The sequence below is a fragment of the Somniosus microcephalus genome, chromosome 1 (assembly GCF_052327205.1).
Source record: "Somniosus microcephalus isolate GS21.2 chromosome 1, FLI_Smic_1.0, whole genome shotgun sequence".
NCBI classification, from domain to species: Eukaryota; Metazoa; Chordata; class Chondrichthyes; order Squaliformes; family Somniosidae; genus Somniosus; species Somniosus microcephalus.
Genome location: NC_140987.1, coordinates 392,148,716 through 392,170,592, shown reverse-complemented (window position 1 = coordinate 392,170,592; position 21,877 = coordinate 392,148,716). Strand labels below are relative to the sequence as shown.

The following is a 21,877-nucleotide window of genomic DNA, read 5'->3' as shown; positions in this document are numbered from 1 at the left end:
GGTCCTCACCACAAACTCCATTCCCTAGCCATTGATTCCATCCTCCTCCCTGGTCACTGTCTCATGCTGAACCAGATTGTTCACAGCCTTGGCATCCGATTTGACCCTGGGCTGAGCTTCTGACCCCATATCCTGTCCATCACAAAGACCACCTACTTCCACCTCCACAATGTCATCTATCACCATCCCTGCCTCAGCCATCTGCTGCTGAGAGCCTCACCCATACTGTCATTACCTCCAGACTTGACTATTCCAATGTTCTCCTGGTCGTCCTCCCACCTTCCACCCTCCATAAACTTAAGCTCATCCAAAACTCTGCTGCCTGTACCCTAACTTGCACCAAGTCCCGCTCATCCATCACCCTTGTGCTCACTGACCTACATTGATGTGTTTTTGAGGATTTTTGATTTTGTGAATGCAATTGAGATTGAAATCTCTGTCTTCCAGGCACAGGGAGTCGATCTCCGCTCCCAGTTACCAGCTGTGTGATTGGCAGAAGCTGGGGATGAAGTGCAGTGGAGCTCGGCTCTAAAACTCTGCAAGTTTCGATCTCCATCCAAATGTAAAAAAACTAAAATGTCTTCGAAGCAAATTGCATCTGAAACACAATTTTTGGCAAGTAGGATTCTGTAGTTACATTTTACTCCAAAATAAATCAATTGCATGGAACTAGTTTTAGCTGTAAACTCCTGTCCGCTGAACCTTTTTAAGGCCCGATGCTACCTTGTGCATGAATTTCAAGTTTTTCCAGGAAATTAGCTCAAATTACATATAGCCAGCTTCTGTGTAACTGCAGTTTATTTCAATGTTTCACCAAACATAAGCAACATTAAAGTTACATCTGCTACATAAAGCCACATGTACGTCAGAAAAAATACCATACATTACATTCAACAGAATATGCAACAAATTATACAATGAAAAATTTAAATATTTCACTGCAAACTGCAGATAAATGGGTCAAAATTTGTAGTAGATTTGTTGGTCACTCAATAATAAAGACGGAGTGTCCCTCAATATAAAGTGCAGCCAAGTCATTGTATTGCTGGTGGCCGTCAACCCTCTCGCCAGCCAGCTGTGCCACTTCAGTGTCTCTCATTATGAGACTAAGTTCTGGTTACTCTTCTATTCCCTTTGAATATTCTTCTTTGCTAATGTTAAAAAAACAATTGTCGGTCATTGCTGAATTTGCCATAATAGTACACGGTTTCTTCTTTTCTTCAAATATCTCCTCTTTTCCCCTCTCCTCTCCTGTCGTGTGGGGGTACCATTTCACAGGTGCTGGCAGACCACCATTAGCCTGTGCAAGTGACTATCATTTATGTGTGAGCCTACAGAATGAGTGTTGGCAGACTATTGTACCACAAAGGGCATCGTTGCTGAGTCTGATCCTGTCTTCACTGTTTAGCAATCAGGAGTATGAACCCTGGCTAATCTTTTCCCCTCATTAGTTCAGGAGCACTGAGGGTAATTGTAGCATCACTGTTGCCCTTGTGGCTGAGATCGGCTTACTCACAACAGAACAAGGATTCAACCTGAGGCTTCCTGATCTACGTGATACGGTACCACACCAGGCAGTATAATTACTCACTAAGCCTTTTGGGAAGTTGCATCTGATCTGTTTTATGTGAATGTTGTTCAAAAAATGCCACTAGTGACACATTTTGACTGAAAAATGCTTTCCGCATCACAACGATGCAAGACTTATTGTATAACTATCGCTGAAAGTATCAGCATTCCACATCTGATGTGAGACTACCTGGAGGGATAGCTTTCCATTGTTTTAGCTTCACTCCAGTTGCAGTGCAATTAGCACAAATACAACTTGTATTTTAAGTAAAATCTTTAAATTTAAGGTTTAAAGACTGCTGATTGGAGCTGTGTGCATCTGTTTAAGTACATGAGCAGAGTTCTCTTTTATGTTCATGGAGAGCAGTGCAAGTGGACAGTAGAACCTAGTGAATTATGTTCAGATTGCTCTAAAAGCAAATACCAGTGCTACTAGTCTGATACCTGTAACTGTAGTAGAACTGTTATTTCACAGACTAAGTGAGAAATCCAGTGCAGAGTGAAATGTGGGCTAATCCAATTCTGGGTAAAGTCTAAGATAAAACTAAATCCAAGTTTGTGCCAGGAAATGGATTAATCGCTCATCATTAGGGAAAGTGATTTGTTATTGCTCAGACCTGTTGAGAGAATGGCATTTTGCTCTACTTGGGCATCAAATCGCAGTGCACAAGGTGAGCATATAATTTTGTGGGATTTTTTTGAGTGATGTTGCACCACGCCAGATGACTTCCACTGCTCATGGTTGATGTAATGTGGGATTGCACTGAGCTCACTGTGTGTTCTCGGACCAGTGAAGCTACATTGCAGAGAAGAGTTAACACAAAAGTAGCAAAGCGTGCTTTCCTTGAGAAGTTGTCCATGTTTATTTATGGGATCATATCCTGTAATCCTTTAATTGCAGTACTGTATTCACTTTTTATTTGAGCATGTCTGTAGAATTTAAAAGGTTAACAACACAATCAAATACATTTAAAAAAAAATAGTAGAGATAATGAGGAAAAACTGCAAATGCTGGAAATCCCCGCCTGGCAATACCTTTCACCACTTGCCCTGCCCAGATCGTCACGGTAGCATTGTGGCTCTTATCACCAAATCACACCTTGGTCTGTCCCCCTACTCCTCTGGCACTTTCTCCTACTTTGAGCATCTCACCTTGTTCCACCCCCACTCGCCTCTCATTTAAAATTCTTGTTCTCTACTACCCACCCAAGTACCATGACAATATTATCACCGAGATATCTTCACTGCTTTCCTTCCTCAGCGCCAAGCGACTTCTCATCCTCGGTGATTTCAACCTCCATTTCAACTCATCACGCTCCTCTCCTCTGAGTTCACTGCCCTCCTACCGCCCTTAATTCTCCTTCCATACAAACTCCCCTACCCATATTCACGGCTACCCCCTTGACCTTGCCTTCTCACGTGGCCTCGCTACTCCCATTGTGTCAATCACAGGTAAGGCCACCTCTGATCGCTTCCTTGTATTGCTCTCCACTCACATCCCCCTTCCCCTTCCCAACCCTACTCCTTTAAGTGTCCGCCCCGGAAAAAACTCTCCCAATTCACTTACAACTGCACTTTTAAAATGCCAACTGTCCAGCCTTTGGCCCTCCATTCACCACGAAAGTTCTGCAGCTACCTATCTGCTCAACCACACCCTCATTTCCACCTTTGATGCCCTAGTCCCTATTAAAACCATTACTCTCTCTCAGCCTGGTCATTTCCCCTGGTACGGCCCTCACCTTTGCTCCCTTAAGTCCAAGGGATGCAGAGTTGAATGTATATGCCGGACAATTGGTCAGCCATTCAACACCAGATCTGGCTGGACCACACAAAGCACTATTGGGTCCCGCTCTCCTCTACCAAAACTGCTCACTATTCCAGGATCATCCTGGAATGCAAAGATAACTTCTTTTCTCCACTGCAAACTGTCTTCTTAAACAAGAACAAGAACTTGTATTTATATAGTGCCTTTATAGTAAAACATCCCAAGGAACTTCACAGGACTGTTATCTAACAAAATTTGACACCAAGTCACATAAGTAGATATTAGGGCAGATGCTTGGTCAAAGAGGTAGGTTTTAAGGAGAGTCTTAAAGGAGGAAAGAGAGGCAGAGAGGTTTAGGGAGGGAATTCCAGAGCTTAGGGCCTAGGCAACAGAAGGCACGGCCACCAATGGTTAAGCGGTTAAAATTGGGGATGCTCAAGAGGCCAGAATTGGAGTAGCACAGATATCTCGAAGGTTTGTAGAGCTGCAATAGATTACAGAGATAGGGAGGCGCGAGTCCATGGAGGGATTTGAAAATGAGGATGAGAATTTTAAAATTGAGGCATTGCTTAGCCGGGAGCCAGTGTAGGTCAGCGAGCCCCTCCTCTCCTCCGTCTCCTCCATCCTCACTGTTACGTCCGTGTATAATCAGACACAGACTGCGGAGAACGGTACAAACGGTGTTTACTCAACGTGGCTCAGACTGCAACTGATCTGTACAGATTACTACTCAACGTTATATACAGGTGTGGTCACTGCCGGTACTACAGTATACATGAGCAGTAAAAAGTAGTTCCTCCCCTTAAAAGGTACATACATTACAATTCCTCCCCTTTTAGATTAACAGTACCATCACAGTCATTTAACAATTAAATATCAAACTAATTACAATTAACACTTTTAACATGCAACATTAGCTGAAAATAGTCTATTTATAAATTCAGTCTTTGGGGAGGCTACCTGATCCTTTCTGGATAGCGCCTTTCCCGAGTGTCTTGCTCTTGGTGCGGAGGTGATTCTGGCCCCCTGTTGGTTCATCAGCTTCCGATGCTACTGTTTCTGGGGTAGATGCTACCTGTACGTCAGGTTCATCACCAGGTATGTATGGGCGAGGCATGGGGTTGACTTGTTCCTGTGACTCTAGGATCTGGTCAGCATGGCGTCTCACGATGCTCTCCCCAACGTCCACTGTGTACATTAGTGGGCCCTGCCGTGTGCATATCATTCCTGGCTGTCATTTTTCTGTTCGGTAGTCGCGGGCCAAGACTGGTTGCCCTACATTGAAGCTCCTTGTTGGCTTCTGATGGATATGCTGGAATTGCTTACTCTCAACATCTCTTTGTACGTTTGGTCTGAGCAAATCCAGGCGAGATCTTAACCTTCGGTTAAAGAACATCATGGCTGGGGCCTGGTTGGTCGCATTCCGGTAGGCGAACAGGAAATTGTCCACCTTGTGCTGCAGCGGAATGTTGTCATTGTACATAGCCTTTATTGCCTTCTTAAAGGTTTGTACGAACCTCTCAGCCAATCCATTTGTGGCTGGATGATATGGGGCGGATATGTAATGCCTTACCCCATTCTTTTTCAAGAACCTCCGGAACTCTTCGGACACAAACTGTGGTCCGTTGTCAGAGCAAATCTGTTCTGGCAAGCCATTCCTGGCAAAAATGGTCCGTAGGACTGCAATAGTTTTCTCTGTGGTGGTGGAGGACATTTTGATGACCTCAGGCCATTTCGAGTGCGCATCCACGGCTATTAAAAACATTGAGTCCATGAATGGACCAGCAAAATCAATATGCACCCGTTGCCATGGAAATGAGGGCCACTCCCATGGGTGCAGAGGGGCCTGTGGTGGTGCATTTTGGACTTTCTGGCATCCTGAGCAGCTCTTGGTCAGGTCCTCGATTTGTTTATCGATTCCCGGCCACCACACATAAGCCCTGGCTAGGCTTTTCATTTTTACCCCTCCCAGATGACCCTCATGAAGCTCATTGAGCACTCTATCCCTTAACTTGGGTGGAATTACCACTCGGGATCCACACATCAAGGTCCCCCGGCACACTGACAGCTGGTCTCTCCTTGTCGAGAATGCTGGCAACAGTGAGTCGCCATGTGCTGGCCATCCCTTCACCATCAAATCATATACCCGAGACAGTGTCGGGTCATTTCGGGTTTCCTTTTCGATACAAGCGTTAGTTACCGGTAGGTATTCAACTATAGTCGAATGGAATATTTCGACAGGATCCACTGCTGGTGCTTCCTCCACAGTAGGCAGTGGCAGGCGTGATAGCCCATCAGCATTTCCATGCTGTTTCGTGCCCTTATATTCAATCTCATAGTGGTGCGCCCCTAGAAAAAGTGACCATCTTTGTAGTCATTGCGCAGTCATCACCGGAACGCCCTTCTTTGGATTAAAAATGGAGACAAGAGGCTGGTGATCAGTAAGCAAGGTGAATTTCTGCCCGTGCAGATAGTGATTGAACTTTTTCACTCCCCACACTAGGCTGAGGGCCTCCCTGTCAATCTGGCGTAGTTACGCTCGGCTGAGGTTAGTGATCGTGATGCAAAGGCTATTGGCCTCTCTGAGCCGTCCGAGAATTTGTGCGACAGCACCGCTCCAATGCCGTAGGGTGACGCATCACATGCCAACCGAATTGGTAATGCTGGGTTGTAATGGGCCAATACCTCTTTCGATGTGATTAGTGTTTTGCTCTTCTGGAAAGCTCGTCTACATTCGTCACTCCACTTCCATGGCACCCCAGTTTGCAGTAGGGTATTCAGTGGGTGTAGTATTGTAGACAAATTTGGCAAGAACTTATGGTAGTAGTTTACCAGCCCGAGGAACGACCTCAGTTGTGACACATTTTCCGGTGCTGGAGCCTTGACTACTGCCTCAATCTTCTCTGGGGACTTATGTAACCCCTCTTTATCGATAACGTGGCCACAATACGAGATCTGTTTTCTAAAAAACTCGCATTTGGGGCGGTTAGCTCGGAGCCCATATTCCTGCAATCTAGTGAGCACCTGCTCCAGGTTGGCAAGGTGATCACTGTCATTTTTGCCCGTGACCAGGATGTCGTCCAAATAACACTGGGTCCCTGGGATCCCTTGCAGGACTTGTTCCATTGCCCTCTGCCAAATAGCCGGAGCTGATGCTACCCCGAATACCAGCTGGTTGTATTGGTAGAGACCTTTATGGGTGTTGATTGTGAGGTATTTTTTTGATGCTTCTTCTACCTCCATTTGCAGATACGCCTGGGCCAGATCAATCTTAGTGAAGCGTTTCCCTCCAGATAGCGAGGCGAAAATATCTTCAATCCGCGGAAGTGGATATTGTACGGTGTGAAGGACCGGGTTCACTGTTACCTTAAAGTCCCCACAGATGCGAACCTTCCTTGGTTCCCCAGGCGTGCTGCTGAACGACTTTTTCATCACAGGGACGATGGGTGTAGCCCACTCGCTCCAGTCTACCTTGGACAGTACACCTGAACGTTCCAGACTCTCCAGCTCTGCTTCGACAGCTGGGCGGATCGCATAAGGTACTGGTCTGGCCTTAAAAAATTTTGGACTTGCGTTTTCTTCAATTTTAATCATCGATGTCATGCCTTTCAGTGTTCCGAGTCCTTGCTGGAACACTTCTTTCGCGTCAGTTAGGATCTTTGACAGTCGCCCAGGTGTGACGTCGTCGTCCTTTTTGTCAGCCAGAGTCAGTGCCTGTATGGAATGCCAATCCAGTTGTATTTTCCGGATCCATTCACGTCCCAGTAATAGTGGTCCTCCATCTTGCAATACATACAGGTCTAGTTTTGGTGTTTCCTTACCGTTATATATAACGGTCACCCTTATTTTTCCTTTGGGGTAGACTTTTTGCCCCGTGTACGTCTTCAAAATAATTTTTGTGTCTCTCAAGGGTATGTGTGAGAATAGCCGCTCGTAGTCCCGTCAGTTTATGACTGTTAGGGCTGATCCTGTGTCCAATTCCATCTTTACCTGGACTCCTGCTATCTTGAGAGTGACCTAAATGGTTCAGTGATCCTCTGTTGTGATCACATTATGTAGTTTCAGACAACTCAGTTCCCTGCTTTCGGAGTCGTTATCACTCTTTTGTTCGTCTGAACTATTCTCCGTTATCTTATGTACCTTCTTGTACTTTCCTTTGGTCGGTTTCTTATTGCTGGTTTTTTTTCCCGACCTGCAGACTCGTGCTATGTGTCCTACTTTTCCACACTGTCTGCACACTTTGTCTTTGAACCAGCAATCATTCTGGTCGTGTGTTGTTCTGCCGCAGCGATAGCACTTCTCTGTTCCATATGACATTTCGTTTGTGCCATATTCTTGCGGTCTCTGTTGTATCTCTGCAGCGCCCCGTGCTGCTGCTTCATATGATACTGCAATGCTGAAAGCCTTTTCCAGCATAAGGTCCTTTTCAGATAAAAGCCGTTTCTGGGTTCCTTCACTTTGAAGCCCACACACAAACTTGTCCCTTAAGGTATCTGCCAGTCCCGCTCCAAACTGGCAGTGTTTCGATAGTTTGCGCAGTTCTGTTAAATAATCAGCATTGCTTTCATCCTTATGCTGGTTCCGTTTGTGAAACTTGAATCTTTCTGCTATCAGCAGCGGTGTGGGGTTTAAATGTTCCTTTAGTATCGTTACTATGTCTTCAAAACTCTTTTCCATTGGCTTCGTTGGGGTTACTAGATTTCGCAATAGCCCATACGTCTTTGCACCCATTAAATTCAACAATACCGACGCTTTCTTGTCATCTGACGCCTCATTTGCCTTGCAGTACACCTCTATTCGTTCGACATATGTAGTCCAATCTTTGACTTCATTGTCAAATGCGGTGATACTGCCACTCTTCGGCATTTTGGGTGTGGTTTAAAATGGCGTCTCCCAATGGCTTAAAATGGCATCTCCCGCGCTTTCCTTCCTCCCCCGCTGCTGCTGGTTCTCGTGGCAATGGCGGCACCCTGTAGGTTTCGCGCGCTTCTCCTGCGCTGCTGCCAACGCCGCTCTCGGTGGTCCTTGTGGCAATGGCGGTGCCTCGCGGGTTTCTGCGCGTCTCTCTCTCCGACGCTGCTCGGCCCCTGAACACCGGCTGTGCTCTGCCCTCTCTCTCTCTGCCCCGTCGATGCTGCTCGGCCCTTTGCTGTGCCGCTCGGTCGGGCTCTAACCCGCCGCTGTCCGGGATGGGTCTGTGCACTACCTGTTGCCAGCCCGTTTCGCTGGACCACCTTGACTGGAAAGCCAAGCCTGGCTCTCGACAGCCTCCCCCGCAATTCTCGAGTCTCTGCTGGATGACTGGGCGGTTGCCCGTGGTCGACGCCCGAGTCTCTGGCCTTGACCTCCAATCCACTGATCTTCAGGAACGAATCCCCGGGAGGTGATGCAGGGTTGCAGGTAGGTTCGAACCTGCCTCGTCGCCAATGTTACGTCCGTGTATAATCAGACACAGACTGCGGAGAACAGTACAAACGGTGTTTACTCAACGTGGCTCAGACTGCAACTGATCTGTACAGATTACTACTCAACATTATATACAGGTGTGGTCACTGCTGGTATTACAGTATACATGAGCTGTAAAAAGTAGTTCCCCCCCTTAAAGGTACATACATTACACTCACCTCTAACAACAAGTGAGAGGAGCTCATGGACTTGTTTGTCACTAAGATTGAGACCATCTGTTCAGCTGCCTCTCCCGTTTCCCTCCCTTTCCTGAGCCCATCGGGCCTAACGTCCTCTAAGTTTCCCCCCTGCCCTACCCATGAAACTTTCTCAAGTTTCTCTCCTATCTCCCTCTATGCCCTCTCCGAGCTCATCTTGTCCATGAGACCCACCTCCTGCTCCTTCAACCCTATTCCCACTAAACTGCTGACCACTCCACTTCCCTTCCTGGCTCCATGTTAACTGATAAGTTGATATTGTTAACTATTCTCTCTCCTCATGTACTGTCTCCCTCTCCTTCATATCTGCCATCATCACCCCTCAAAAAAAAAACCTTGACCAATGTTCCCCCTAATTTTTGGGGGGATGTGCAGCCCCTTTAAGGGGTTATGCAGTCCATTCACAGTTTGTGCAAAATTTAACATTGAAAAATCCGGTCCCGGGCCGCATGGCTGTGTAGCTTAAAGGGAACGTTGCCCTTGACCCCTCCATCCTTGCAAACTACTGCCCAATCTCCAACCTCCCTTTCCTCTCCAAAGTCCTTGAACATGCTGTTGGCTTCTAAATCCATGCCCAACTTTCCCGGAACTCCGTGTTTGAATCCCTCCAATCAAGTTTCCACCCCTGCCATAGTATCGAAATGGCTCTTATCAAAGTCACAAATGACATCCTATGTGATTGTGACAATGGCAAAACTATCCCTCCTCGTCCTTCTTGACCTGTCTGCAGCCTTTGACATGGTTGACCACACTGTCCTCCCCCAACGCCTCTCCTCTGTAGTCCAACTGGGTGAGACTGCACTTGCCTGGTTCCATTCTTATCTATCAAGTCATAGCCAGAGAATCACCTGCAATGGCTTCTCTTCCCACCCCCACACCATTACCTCTGGTGTCCCCCAAGCATCTATCTTTTGCCCCCTCCTATTTCTCAACTATATGCTGCCCCTCAGCGACATCATCTGAAAACACAGTGTCAGTTTTCACATGTACACTGACGACACCCAGCTCTACTTCATCACCACCTCTCTCGACCCCTCCACTGTCTCTAAACTGTCGAACTACTTGTCTGACATCCAGTACTGGATGAGCAGAAATTTCCTCCAACTAAATATTGGGAAGACTGAAGCCATTACCTTCGGTCCCCACCTCAAACTCTGTTCCCTAGCCACCGACTCCATCCCTCTTCCTGGCAACAGTCTGAGGCTGACTCAGACTGTTCACAACCTAGGTGTTGTATTTGACCCCGAGATGAGCTTCCTACCACATAGCCGCGCCATCACTAAGACCACCTAGTTCCATCTCCCTAACATTGCCCGACTCCGCCCCTGCCTCAGCTCATCTGCTGTTGAAACCCTCGTCTATGCCTTTGTTACCTCTAGACGACTATTCCAATGCACTCCTGGCTGGCCTCCCATCTTTCACCCTCCATAAACTTGAGCTTATCTAAAACTCTGCTGCCCGTGTCCTAACTCGCACCAAGTCTCGTTCATCCATCACCCCTGTGCTCACTGACATACATTGGCTCCTGGTTGAGCAACCCCTCGAATTTAAAATTCTCATCTTTGTTTTCAAATTCCTCCATGGCCTTGCCCCTCCTATCTCTGCAACCTCCTCCAGCCCTACAACCCTCCGAGATATCTGCGCTCCTCCAATTCTGGCCTCTTGCACATCCCCGATTTTAATTGCTCCACCATTGGCGGCCATGCCTTCAGCTGTCAAGGCCCTAAGTTCTGAAATGCCCTCCCTAAACCTCTATGCCTCTCTACCTCTCTTTCCTCCTTTTAAGATGCTCCTTAAAACCTACCTTTTTGACCAAGCTTTTCATCATCTGCCCTAATTTCTCCTTATGTGGCTTGGTGTCAAATTTGGCTTGATAACGTTCCTGTGAAGCGCCTTGGAACGTTTTACTAGGCGCTTCACAGGAGCGTTATCAAGCAAAATTTAAGGTGCTATATAAATACCAGTTGTTGTAAGAACATAAGAAATAGGAGCAGGAGTAGGCCAATCGGCCCCTCGAGCCTGCTCCGCCATTCAATAAGATCATGGCTGATCTGATCCTAACCGCCAATCTACTATCACTAAACCATCTCCTGAATCTAACAGAATTAGACACACGAAATAGGAGCAGGTCAGGCTACATGGCCCCTGGGCCCGCTCCGCTACCCACAGGGCCATGACCGATCCGAACCTAGACTCATGTCCAAATTCCTGCCCGTTTCCCATAACCCTTTATTCCCTTTACTTCTAGGAAACTGTCTATTTCTGTTTTAAATTTATGTAATGATGTAGCTTCTACAGCTTTTTGGGGCAGCATATTCCATGGACCTACCACCCTCTGAGTGAAGTAGTTCCTCCTCATCTCAGTTTTGGTGTAAAAATAAAATGCTGGAAATGCACAACAAGTTAGTCAACATCTGAAAAGAAAAGGTTGATGTTTTGCATGAGTCCAAAATATAAACCTGCCTTTCTCTTTCAGATGCTAATTAACCTGCTGCATATTTCCAGTAAATTCTATGTTTTTATGGGTTTTTTGTTTTCCATTTGTTTTGATGCTCTAAAAAAATGGTTTTGAAATGTTAGTAGTATTTTCATTGTTTTATAATCATTATTACTGTGCCATCTAGTGAAGTTAACCAGTACATAAACTGACATTATCAAAGGCACAAACTGATAGAAAATAAAGACCACAATATTCGGCTCAGTAGTGCCCATTGTTTGGGCTGCTAGGAGTGCCGTTTATGTTCCAAAATGGTGTCCGCGGCGCGTGTGCACACTCCTGGTGTGGGCTGCGCCGGACGCCATCTAGTGCGGGCGCAGGGAGCGTGCGCTGGAAGTATGCAGAGCAGGCAGATCGTGACGTTATTTGACACCAGCGTTGCCATTTTGGAGCTCAACACTCCAGCTAACGCCTTCTCTTAAGCTCGCAGTTCAGCAGCAGAAAGGACTCCCCCACCAGCGCTATTTAAAGGGATCATCAACTACTTGCAGGTTAGTTGCTGATTGATTTCTACTGGGTGTTGCTGTGTTTGTAGAAGTAATTGTTGCTTTGTACAGTTATTTCAAGTTGCTAAAGTCGATAAGGAGTGCTGTGGCAGGTGCAGAAGGACTTTATCCTGATTTAACAGATTCTGCACAGACCACTTGCTCCAAGACATGGGTGCACTAGTAGGCATTCCACTTGACAGGGAGAATGAGCAGAGAGGACACAGCAGGACAAGCTGCTGGAAGAGGGAGGAGGAGAAGGAGAGGGAGAAGGGCTTTCAGCAGGAGGCCATATCTGCCTAGGGTGTTCAGGGAGCAATACTCCTACCTGAATCTCAGCGAGGAACAGTTTGTCAGATGTCTGCACTTTACCAAGGATGTCCTCAATGAAATCTGCCACCTGCTGCAGCCACAACTGCAACCTCAGATCAAGGCAATGGCCGCATTGCCAGTGGCTGTGTAGGTCATGGTGACCATGAACTTTTATGAGTTGTGCTCCTTCCAGGCTGGAGCAGGAGATATTTGCAGCATCCCCCAGTTTGCCGTTCACTGTTGCATAAGGGAGGAAACTGAGGCTCGATATTCCAAGAGAGCTGAATACATTTTATTCTCTCTGGCCAGAGAGCAGCAGACGGAGCGAGCACACGGCTTCGCGAGGATTGCAGGCTGCCCCATGGTGCAGGGCACTATTGACTGCACGCTCATTGCTTGGCGGGCGCCGCATGTCAACTCTGAGATGTACTGCAACCAAAAGGGATTCCACTCCCTCAATGTCCAGCTGGTGTGTGACCATACTCAGCGAATTATGCAGGTTGAATGCCCGGTATCCTGGCAGCAGTCATGATGCCTTCATTCTGCGGCAGTCCGCTGTGCCATCTGCATTTAAGCCACCACGACAAACCAGAGGGTGGCGACTGGGCGACAAGGGCTATCCGTTAACAACATGGCTCATGATTCCGGTGCACAATCCACGCACATGTGGGCAGCATTCATACAGCGAAAGCCATGCTGCCGCACGAAATATCACCAAGCAGACCATTGGCACGCTGAAGCAACGCTTCCGCTGCCTGGACCGCTGTGGAGGAACCCTGCAGTACTCGGCAGAGCAGGTGTCGAGATTCATGGTGGTCTGCTGCATTCTGCACAAACTCGCCATCATGAGGGCACAGCCCTTGCCACCAGCCATATGGTGACCAGAGGAGGAGGAGGAAGAGGAAGGGAGGAACCAACCCAGACAGCCTCTTTTTGGCCAGTTGTCCATGACTGACCCATCTGGCTGCGATACCAGTAAACGCAACCCCAATTCCACATTCACCAACAGTCCCACATCTTACCTTCCCTCTGTCACTGGCCATCACAGCGTCCGCTTGGCCACAATGCAAAAATAAAAGCCAACTTAAAATAAACAATCCAAACCAAATTTGTAAATTAAATCATGCCATTAACATACAAATGTTAACTAATCACCTTTGTGCATTCCCTTAGTGCTTGTCTTCCGTGTGCCTTTGCCTGATCTAGTGCTCCTACACAGTGCTACCCCAGTTGCTGGTGCAAGGCTGGTGGAAGACTGCTGACTTTCAGTGGAGGAGACTGCAGATGGCCTTGGAGGATGACCTCAAGCAGCTCTGGGCCTAGAAGGCCCGGCTTCGGACTGCACCATCTCGGCATGGGCGGCAACAGTGTGGGCTGGCTGGTTGACAGGCAACAGCAAGGGCACTGGCAGAGGTGAGAGGATGAATGCTGTCATCTTGAGAGAGGACAGCAGGTTCGTGCACCATGGTGCCACTGCTTTCCCCGGGGCGGCGCCTCAGCAATCCCAGTAATCTGTTAGAGGACAGATTGCTGGACTGCTGTGAGACTCTGCAAGCCCCTTTGAACCCTGGTAAGTGCAGACACGATGGCAGCAGTCTGAGCTTGCGTGGCAGCAAGCTGAGCCTGCATGGCAGAAGTCGGAGCTTCCATTGTTGCACCCAGACATTGGGCGGCTTCTGCTTGTGCTGCAATGGAAGCTGAGACATTGGCCAGCAGACACTACATCATGGTTGGGTCCACAAGTGTGCTAAAGGAGTTGGCCAAAACTTCCATGCTGGAAAGGATGGACTCCAAGCTCCGTGCAAAGCCCTGCGCCAAGTTGGTGCCGGACTCCTCCATGCTCCTTGACATTGCACACAGGCTTTCTGGCAGGCCTGCCAATGCACCAAGCATTTCATTGTGCATACCCATCAGCCTTCTTCTGTAGCCTGCCCCATCGAAGTGCTCATCGGAGTCTGCTGCAGCAGAACTCATGTGCAACCTCGCCCTCCGGGGAGCTGGCACCCGTGCTACCTTTGCCCTCTGCCCTGGCTACAGGCCACTCGGGCCCAGTCACGTGCAGATCCCGTGTCTAAGCTATCCTCTAAATTACGTGGAGTGTCAGTATCTGAGCTGTGGTGGCTGTGAGTGTGAAATCAAGTGATGGTGCTGTGTCTTCAGCATCACTGCCTTCTCCCTCTTCCAGTTCCTGCTCCTCCACCACTGCCTGGCCAGGTTGCAGTTCATGGGTATCTGAAAGGAGAAAGGTACAAAGGGTAGGGTTGTGGTGAGGGGAGTGGGTGAAAGCAAGAGGTGCCTGCTTACATCATCTGCAGAGATTGTGGGATGAGGGGGAAGTGGGATGTGAGAAGGAGAATTAGGTATGAGCATACCATTATATTTGACTGTTTCAGCCCCGCCACAGGCTCAGCGGAGGCAGCTCCAATGATGGTGACCACCGTCTCCTCAGTCGGGTAAGGACATGCAGCCGTGCTCGTCCCCCGCCGGTTAGTTCCTGCTGCCATCAGTTATGCACCGACCTGTCCTGCAAGAAAGAGGGAAGTGTGTCAGTGAATGTGGTGCAATGTGTTTGGATGATATGCCTGTCATGGTTGAATAGCTTACAGTGTTTGCAAGCTGTGAGATATGGGTGTGAGATTTGCAACAATGCTAAGTGTGTGAGGGTGAGGTGAAGCTATGAATGTTAGGTATGAGTCCTGTTTAATCAAAATTGTTGGTAGGTGAGTGATAGGGGGTGTGGTGCATTGAGTAGTGTGTGAGGCTAGTGGTGCAGTTGGTGGGATATGGCATTTGAAGATGAATTCACTGACATGACCACTCGTGTGAGGTCACTGAACTTTTTGCAGCATTGCATCCAGGTCCTTGGGGCTTAGCTTCTGGCATTGACTACCACGGCTACCTGCTCCCACTGCCTTCGCAATGTTTGTCTGGTGGGCTTCCTGGCCTCCTGTGGATAGAGGACCTGTCTCCTCCTGTCCACCTCCTTCACCAAGGCCTCCAGTGCAGCATCTGAGAACCTTGGACCACGCTCTTTCCCCTGTTGCACCATAACTCAGTGTTCTTCCAGGTCAGACTCTCTTCCTTAGCCACTTCCAGCACCTGCTCCAGCCAGAATGTACCTCCCCTTTCAGAGATGCAGGCTAGCTTTAAGTAACTGGTGCTAGCCTGTCACAAAATTTGCCCCCTGCTAAGGCGTGCAGCCACTCATCAGTGTGTTCAGCACTGGGCTGCACACTAAAATTATTTAAATTAGCAGGCAGCACCAATGTTCCCTTTTTTTTGGATGCATGGCCCCTTTAAGGGGCTGTGCAGCCCATTCACAGTTTTGTGCATGCGCGGACCCTTACATTGAAAAACCCGGTCCCAGGCTGCGTGGGACCAGCAGAGAGGTGAGCGACCATGCACCTTATAGGGAACATTGGGCAGTATGAAGTTTGCATGCTCCCTGCATCGGACTGAACGGGCACGGACGAATCGCACATCGCGCTACCCGCGCCCGTTTTATGGGGCTATCGAATTTAGCCTTCAAAATATTTTAAAGTTTTAAAGCTTAAAAATGGGTACTTAAAAAATGCTTATGTAACAATTTGAATGTTCAACCCAGTTGCCACTGTCACTCCCCTGGGGTGATATGGAGCATAGTTGTGTTCCCTACACTCCCTCCTACTGAATGTGCATGTCTACATTGGGGGGCATGAACAGGCAATTAGGTCTCCCATTGAGTGTATTTCCGATACAATAGCAAAATACTGCGGATGCTGGAAATCTGAAATAACAGAAAATGCTGGAAACACTCAGCAGGCCCAGCAGCATCTGTGGAGAGAGAAACAGCGTTAACGTTTGATCTAGTTTGCACAGTGTAATATTAATAGGCCAAGCAAAATACAACTTGTATCTATTGGTTCATTTTGGCTTTAGTCATAAATATTCAGTGCAGTGTGCACAAAATGGTGCCCTCTTCCTCCAGCGTGTTCATTATATGCAGACAGCACTATTAACATTTCCAAATTTCTATCAGAGCCAGTGGATGAGATCCAGTTTCGATGTAAACAGGAGTTCAATTGACCAATAAGTGAAAAAATTGAAACATTCATCTCCCTCTCCAGTGTACATAGTTTAGACCTGAAAGATCACCTGTTTAAACGGTTGTGGAGTAAGGGTGGAACAAATGCAGCTTCTTTTATTATTTTAAGTTGGTTAGTCACTTTGCCTATATATACATGTGGTGAAGTATGGTTTGCAGATTAATCATGGATCACGCCTGTATTCACAGGTAAATCAGGCAAACGTTGATGACTTGTAAGTATTCTAACAACAGTCAAGCATGTATAAAGTTTGTGCAGTGTTGTGATGTCAAAACTGATTTGAATGAAGTTAAAACAGTAATTAGGGTCCCACCAAATTAGATGCTCTTTTTTCCAATTAAATGATGACCTGAAGCTTCTAATGTATGGAAATAAATATACATTTTACAATAATTTAGTAAACTTAAAACCAACCTACTCAGTTTTTAGTATTTTAGTGGCTTTGTTGCAAAAAAAGCCATCACCACAGCAGCAACAACAACAACAGAGCTGTTTGACATGATGTGAAGTTGACAAGTTCCCTTTTGAAAAGGGATATGGCCATTTTAAACGAAGTTTAAAGGGGTCAGATTCTGGATTTAAAAGGGCAATGCCAATCTTCTCCAGTAATCGTGTTAAATTTGATTCCACATAGATTTTACCCTTCAGTAAGGTTTTTAACTATACAACTCAATTGAATTAAATGTGAAATGTTCATTTTGGAGTATTTTAAGTTACAGTTCAGTTGATATGTTTTAAACTAGAATGAATATATTGTGCATTTCCCCAGCATCATAAATTATTCAGCTCAGCTCTGCCCCTGACGTCCCAGTTTAGTACTCTGACCCCAATTAGACATGCCTGCGCAACATGTTAGTGGCAACAGTGTGACAAGTCTGAGTGTGTTAGAAACATAGCAGTGGAACAGCGATGACACTTGGGGGGCCAACAGGGATACAAGTTTCCGTCTGTCAATCTGTCCGCTTGATGGTTCTCGCTGATTCTAACTTTATGTTTGACTGTCTACGGTTCTTTCTGTTTGTGTGTGTGTCTCTTCTGTCTGTCGCACCCCTCCCATTTCTATCTTGAATTCTGTCTTTTGCCATTTGCGATTCTTTCTTTCTCGCAATGTATGTTCCTTTCTCTCCCTCCCTCCGTCTGTGTTCCTTTTTCTTCCTCCCTCTATGTTGCTTTCTCTCACTCTCTTCCCTTTTAACTTTTGTCTTTAATTCTCATCCCTGTTGTTCTTTCCTTTGATTCCTTCTGTTTGAGTTTCTCTCTCACATACTCTGACTGCCTCTGAATTTACTCTCCCATTTATCTTGTTTTCTCATTCTTTCTATTTGATTGTAATGTTTTTTGTTTCTCTCTCACTCCCGTCCATACCTCTTCTCTCATTTTAACTTTGTGTTTGTCTGTGTGTGGTTCTCTCTGCCTCTTTCTCTCTGATTGCCGCCATCTCTCTCTCTGTGACTCCAACTTTCTGTGTCGCTAATCAATTTTTATATATCTCTCGCCATCCCTTGCTCTCTCTGACTTTCTTTGTTTGATTATTTGTGATTTTCTCTCTTTGCCATTGTCACTTTCCTTCATGTCTTTTTTTCTCTCTGTGACTCTAACCTTCTGTCTGTTTCTAATCTTCTTTCTCGTATCTTTCCCCCATCTTTCTTGCACAAAAAATCTTTCTATTTGGTGGTTTGTGATTTTCTATCTGCCTCTTTCACTTTCCCTCCATTTCTCTCCACTTCTAATTTTCCATCTCGCAGTCTGTGATTCTCTCTCTCATTTCCTTGTCCCTTTTTGGTATTCATTTCATCAATATAGAAGATTGTTAAATAAAATGAAGAGCATTAACAGATTAAAAAGAAATCAGGAATCTCTTGCCAATGCCTAAGTAAATTTATTCAATAGGTAACTGAATGTGTAGACCAAGAAAGTCCCAGGTTTAATCCCCTCTCTGTGCTTAGTTACCTGATCTTCATGATGTTGGTAGGGGTATTATAATATGGTCCAGTGTCCCTGGGTTAAGGAAAAAGAAAAATCAACCAATGAACTCCTTATTAAAATCTAGCAACCCATGCGGAAGTGTATGTAAGAGCATCAGATGAGGATTGGACTTTTGAAGAAGAGAACGTCTATTCATTTCTCACTATGATCCATTTTTCTCAGGATAGAGTTAACCAATTATATCTTACTTTAACTGATTAATGAATTAAGTGCCACTGTTGTCTTGAACCATTTTAATTTGGAAGCTTTTCCCCAAACTCCCATAGACATTGGGTGCAGAGCTGGATTTGAGCTCTGAATACTCCAGGAAAAGAGTCAAGAATTCAATTTGCAAGCCATAAATTTCTATCTAGAAATGGAACCCAGTTAATCACTAACTCTTTGTCAAGGTCCACAATCCCACTATTTCTCTTCCTGTCTAACTTTACATATCCACTTCCAGCAATTTGCCAATGCAGGCTGTGGATGAAGGCCCAGAGCCACAGGCAGCAGCACATCTGCTGAGGAGCACTGCTGTGGGGAAGCTGGCTCCTGAGACACATTATTGGGACAATATTACAGAACTGCTCTTCGTGGCAGGGAGCCTCACCGCCTGGCAGCTTATATCAGAACATTGTGGACTGTTCTCCATAATTTTTCCACCATTAAAATTAATGGACGTAAAATCATACAGGTGGGTCTGTAATTCTACTTGCGAGAACTATTGAAATGGTAACTACTGGAAGAATGAAAAATGACAGCAGAATGGCAATTCTAACACAACTATTACAAGAAAGATATTCAGCAATTTTAAAACGGTGATTCGTATGGGTAAAGTTTTACATGACAATCACACCTATGAAACTCTGAAAATAAAATAAATGATTATAGAACTTGTTCATCTGGAAACACCTTTCAACTTTCAGACTCCTGCTCTGTTATACATGGGAATCCTGCAAGAGGTGTGCTTCAATTATGGTTTTTACAGAAAGGGTGTTTTATAAATGTTTGCATCAAGTGTGAGAGAAAGAGAGCCATAACTACTACTATGTGTTACATCACATGCTGTGGTACATCTGAGGTGGTCTGCTGGTCATTCTTAAATATTAAGCAGTTAAAAGTATATAGATTTTAACGTGCATGCTATTATTTTATCAGGATCCACCAGTCTCCTACTCTTTAATTATTCTTTCCCAGGACCTACACACCGTGGAAACCCCTTTACCTTTCTCAGTCTTACCTTGGCACTTCGACCAGCTTTCTCCATTTTTTTTGCAGAATGAATATAGGATGTCATACTGGCCGGCATTGGATTGCAAACTTTGATGAGTGAGTTATGAACCGGTAGTTTATTGGTGACTGGCTGCCCATGATCCGAAAATGTTCATGTTACACGGATGCTGAACGTACTGTGGAGAACACCTGGTGGCTCAGTGCCTCTAAATTATCTGCAGAACTAAGTATAGTGCGACACAAGATGGTGAATGCGAGCAAGTGAGTGAGCAAGAGTGAAGTTCCGAACGGGGAGGGAGGATTGATATCTCAGGACTTAAAAATGGAGCACTGCCTTGAATTCTCTTCCATGCACGGGGTTCTGAAAAACTTGTCTGCAGCTCTGCAGAAGTTGGTGATTAAGGTGTGATTTTTCCCCCCCAAAAAAAGCTTGGCCATCCTGAGCTATTTCCGATCTCCGGGCAAGGAATGGAAGACACTCCAGTGTCTGGTCCCGCTCAGCTGGGATCCTCTGCCCCCCACAAATCTCCCCAACCCCCCAGCTTACCATTTTATTGCAGTGAAAATATCGTGACTGGCCACGAAATGTAAGATTTTTTTGCCCTTTTTTTTAGGTTACTGCATTACTGATTTTAATGAATGCTACTTTAAAAATTAATTGAGGTTGGTATTTTAACAGTTTATGGGCCCCACTCGGTCAGACCACTCTAGTTAAAAAATGATTAATCCACGAGGTGGGATTTTGCAACAACAAAAATGCAAACCGCCAGGACTGTACCTCGTTGCGAGGGCAGCGTTTCTTTTTTAAAAAAGAAAAAAAGTGATGACAAGACGCCGATCTGACAGTGGCTGGGGTCTGGGTGAGAAGGGACATTGCCCTTTTAAGGGTGGAGGAGGTTGTTGATACAGATGACGGAAATTGTGTTACAGGGCGGCGGCGTGGCTGCGCAAAGACACTCCGGGGAAATCTCAATTTCTTCACCAATCACCCCCGACAAATCTATCTGGCCGCTCTTTCTGCTCGTCCCCGAGATCGCCAAGCCAGCCCGGTCAGGAGTGGGGAGTGGGGGGGTGGGTGGGGGGGACGGTGAGTGCTTCAGTAACTAACAGGCCCCGAAGGTAAGACTGTACCGGGGGTTTGGTGGTGGTGGTGGTGGGGGGAGAGAGAAAGATCGGGTTTTTGCTTTGTTTCTGATGGTGATGATGGTTTGGGGGATCGCACGGAGAGGGAGCGAGAGACTGGGAAATAGATGGAGCGCAGTTGGCCGGGAGCGGAGCGCAGCGCAGGGCAGGGGTGCGATCCCCAGGCAGCCTCGGCTCACACACACACACATCGCGAACTCCGCCTGTCTCTGCCACTAACACCCGAGCGCAAGCACTGTCCCTGCTCGCCGGCACAGCCACCCAGCCAAAGGGGCAACTCTCCCAAGTTTGACTGCTCACTACCAGCCCAGCACCCGGCACCAATTTTATTTTAATCCCAATGGACCAACTTCGGCCTCGTTAAAAAACATTAAAAAAAACCCCACCACATCGGATAACTTCATAGTTTAGAATAATTTTAGGTGGTGTTGGAGAAATCCGTCATTCAGATTGTACAAAGTTGTGAGAATGTCCTTTGGCACCCCCCACCCCTCCCTAAATTTAATATATGGCTTCAGCAAGTGTGACGGCGAATAACACACAGCGATCCCGGGCATCGATCAGATAAACTCCGAATCAATACAGTCAATCTAAAAAAAAAGTTGGTGTTAAGAGGGCCCGAATCGCGTAAGTGGGAGAGTCGAATGAATGGATCGGGGACAAATGAGATCTGCTGGGCAGGGACGATGTTATCTCTTTGGCAGGGAGTGTACTGTACAAAGGGCAGGACTGTTCAGCCCACATCGCCATACCCTAAAGAGGAACCTTCCATTTTTGTTTTACTGTACTGGCTCACCAAGGTCACAGGTTGAAGCATGTGAGTGAGCAGCTCAATGGCAGGATGGCGAAGTGTGCATTGAGTATTGCATTGTATGTCGAATATCAGATAGTTGGCAGTAAATTACTAGGTTGTATTCAATCCTCTGACCCTGGTGACATCATAAACCGGGAGAGCCAATTAGCAAATATTAACCGGCACCAAGGATTGACTTAGGTCGGTAAACTCATCACTGGCTGTTTCTCATAAGTAATAAATACTCTAGCTTTAATCTGAAATCAAACTTTTGTTCTGGACTTTTCCTACAGCTCTGTCATGGGCTCCCTAGGTGCAGTAGAGAGGGTGTAAGTGAAAGGGTAACCAGGCTGATTGCAATATCTGA

At 46.4% G+C, this 21,877-nt stretch overlaps 1 long non-coding RNA gene across 1 annotated transcript; it reads right to left on the bottom strand.

Annotated features, from left to right (window-relative positions):
- Nucleotides 1-785: 785 nt before the first annotated feature.
- On the bottom strand, nt 786-19,893 carry LOC147125099 (uncharacterized). The gene is made up of 3 exons (XR_015081379.1): nt 19,582-19,893; nt 18,327-18,374; nt 786-1,151 (listed from the first exon to the last, which is right to left on the bottom strand). It is a non-coding gene; the product is annotated as an uncharacterized LOC147125099 (long non-coding RNA).
- Nucleotides 19,894-21,877: the final 1,984 nt, after the last annotated feature.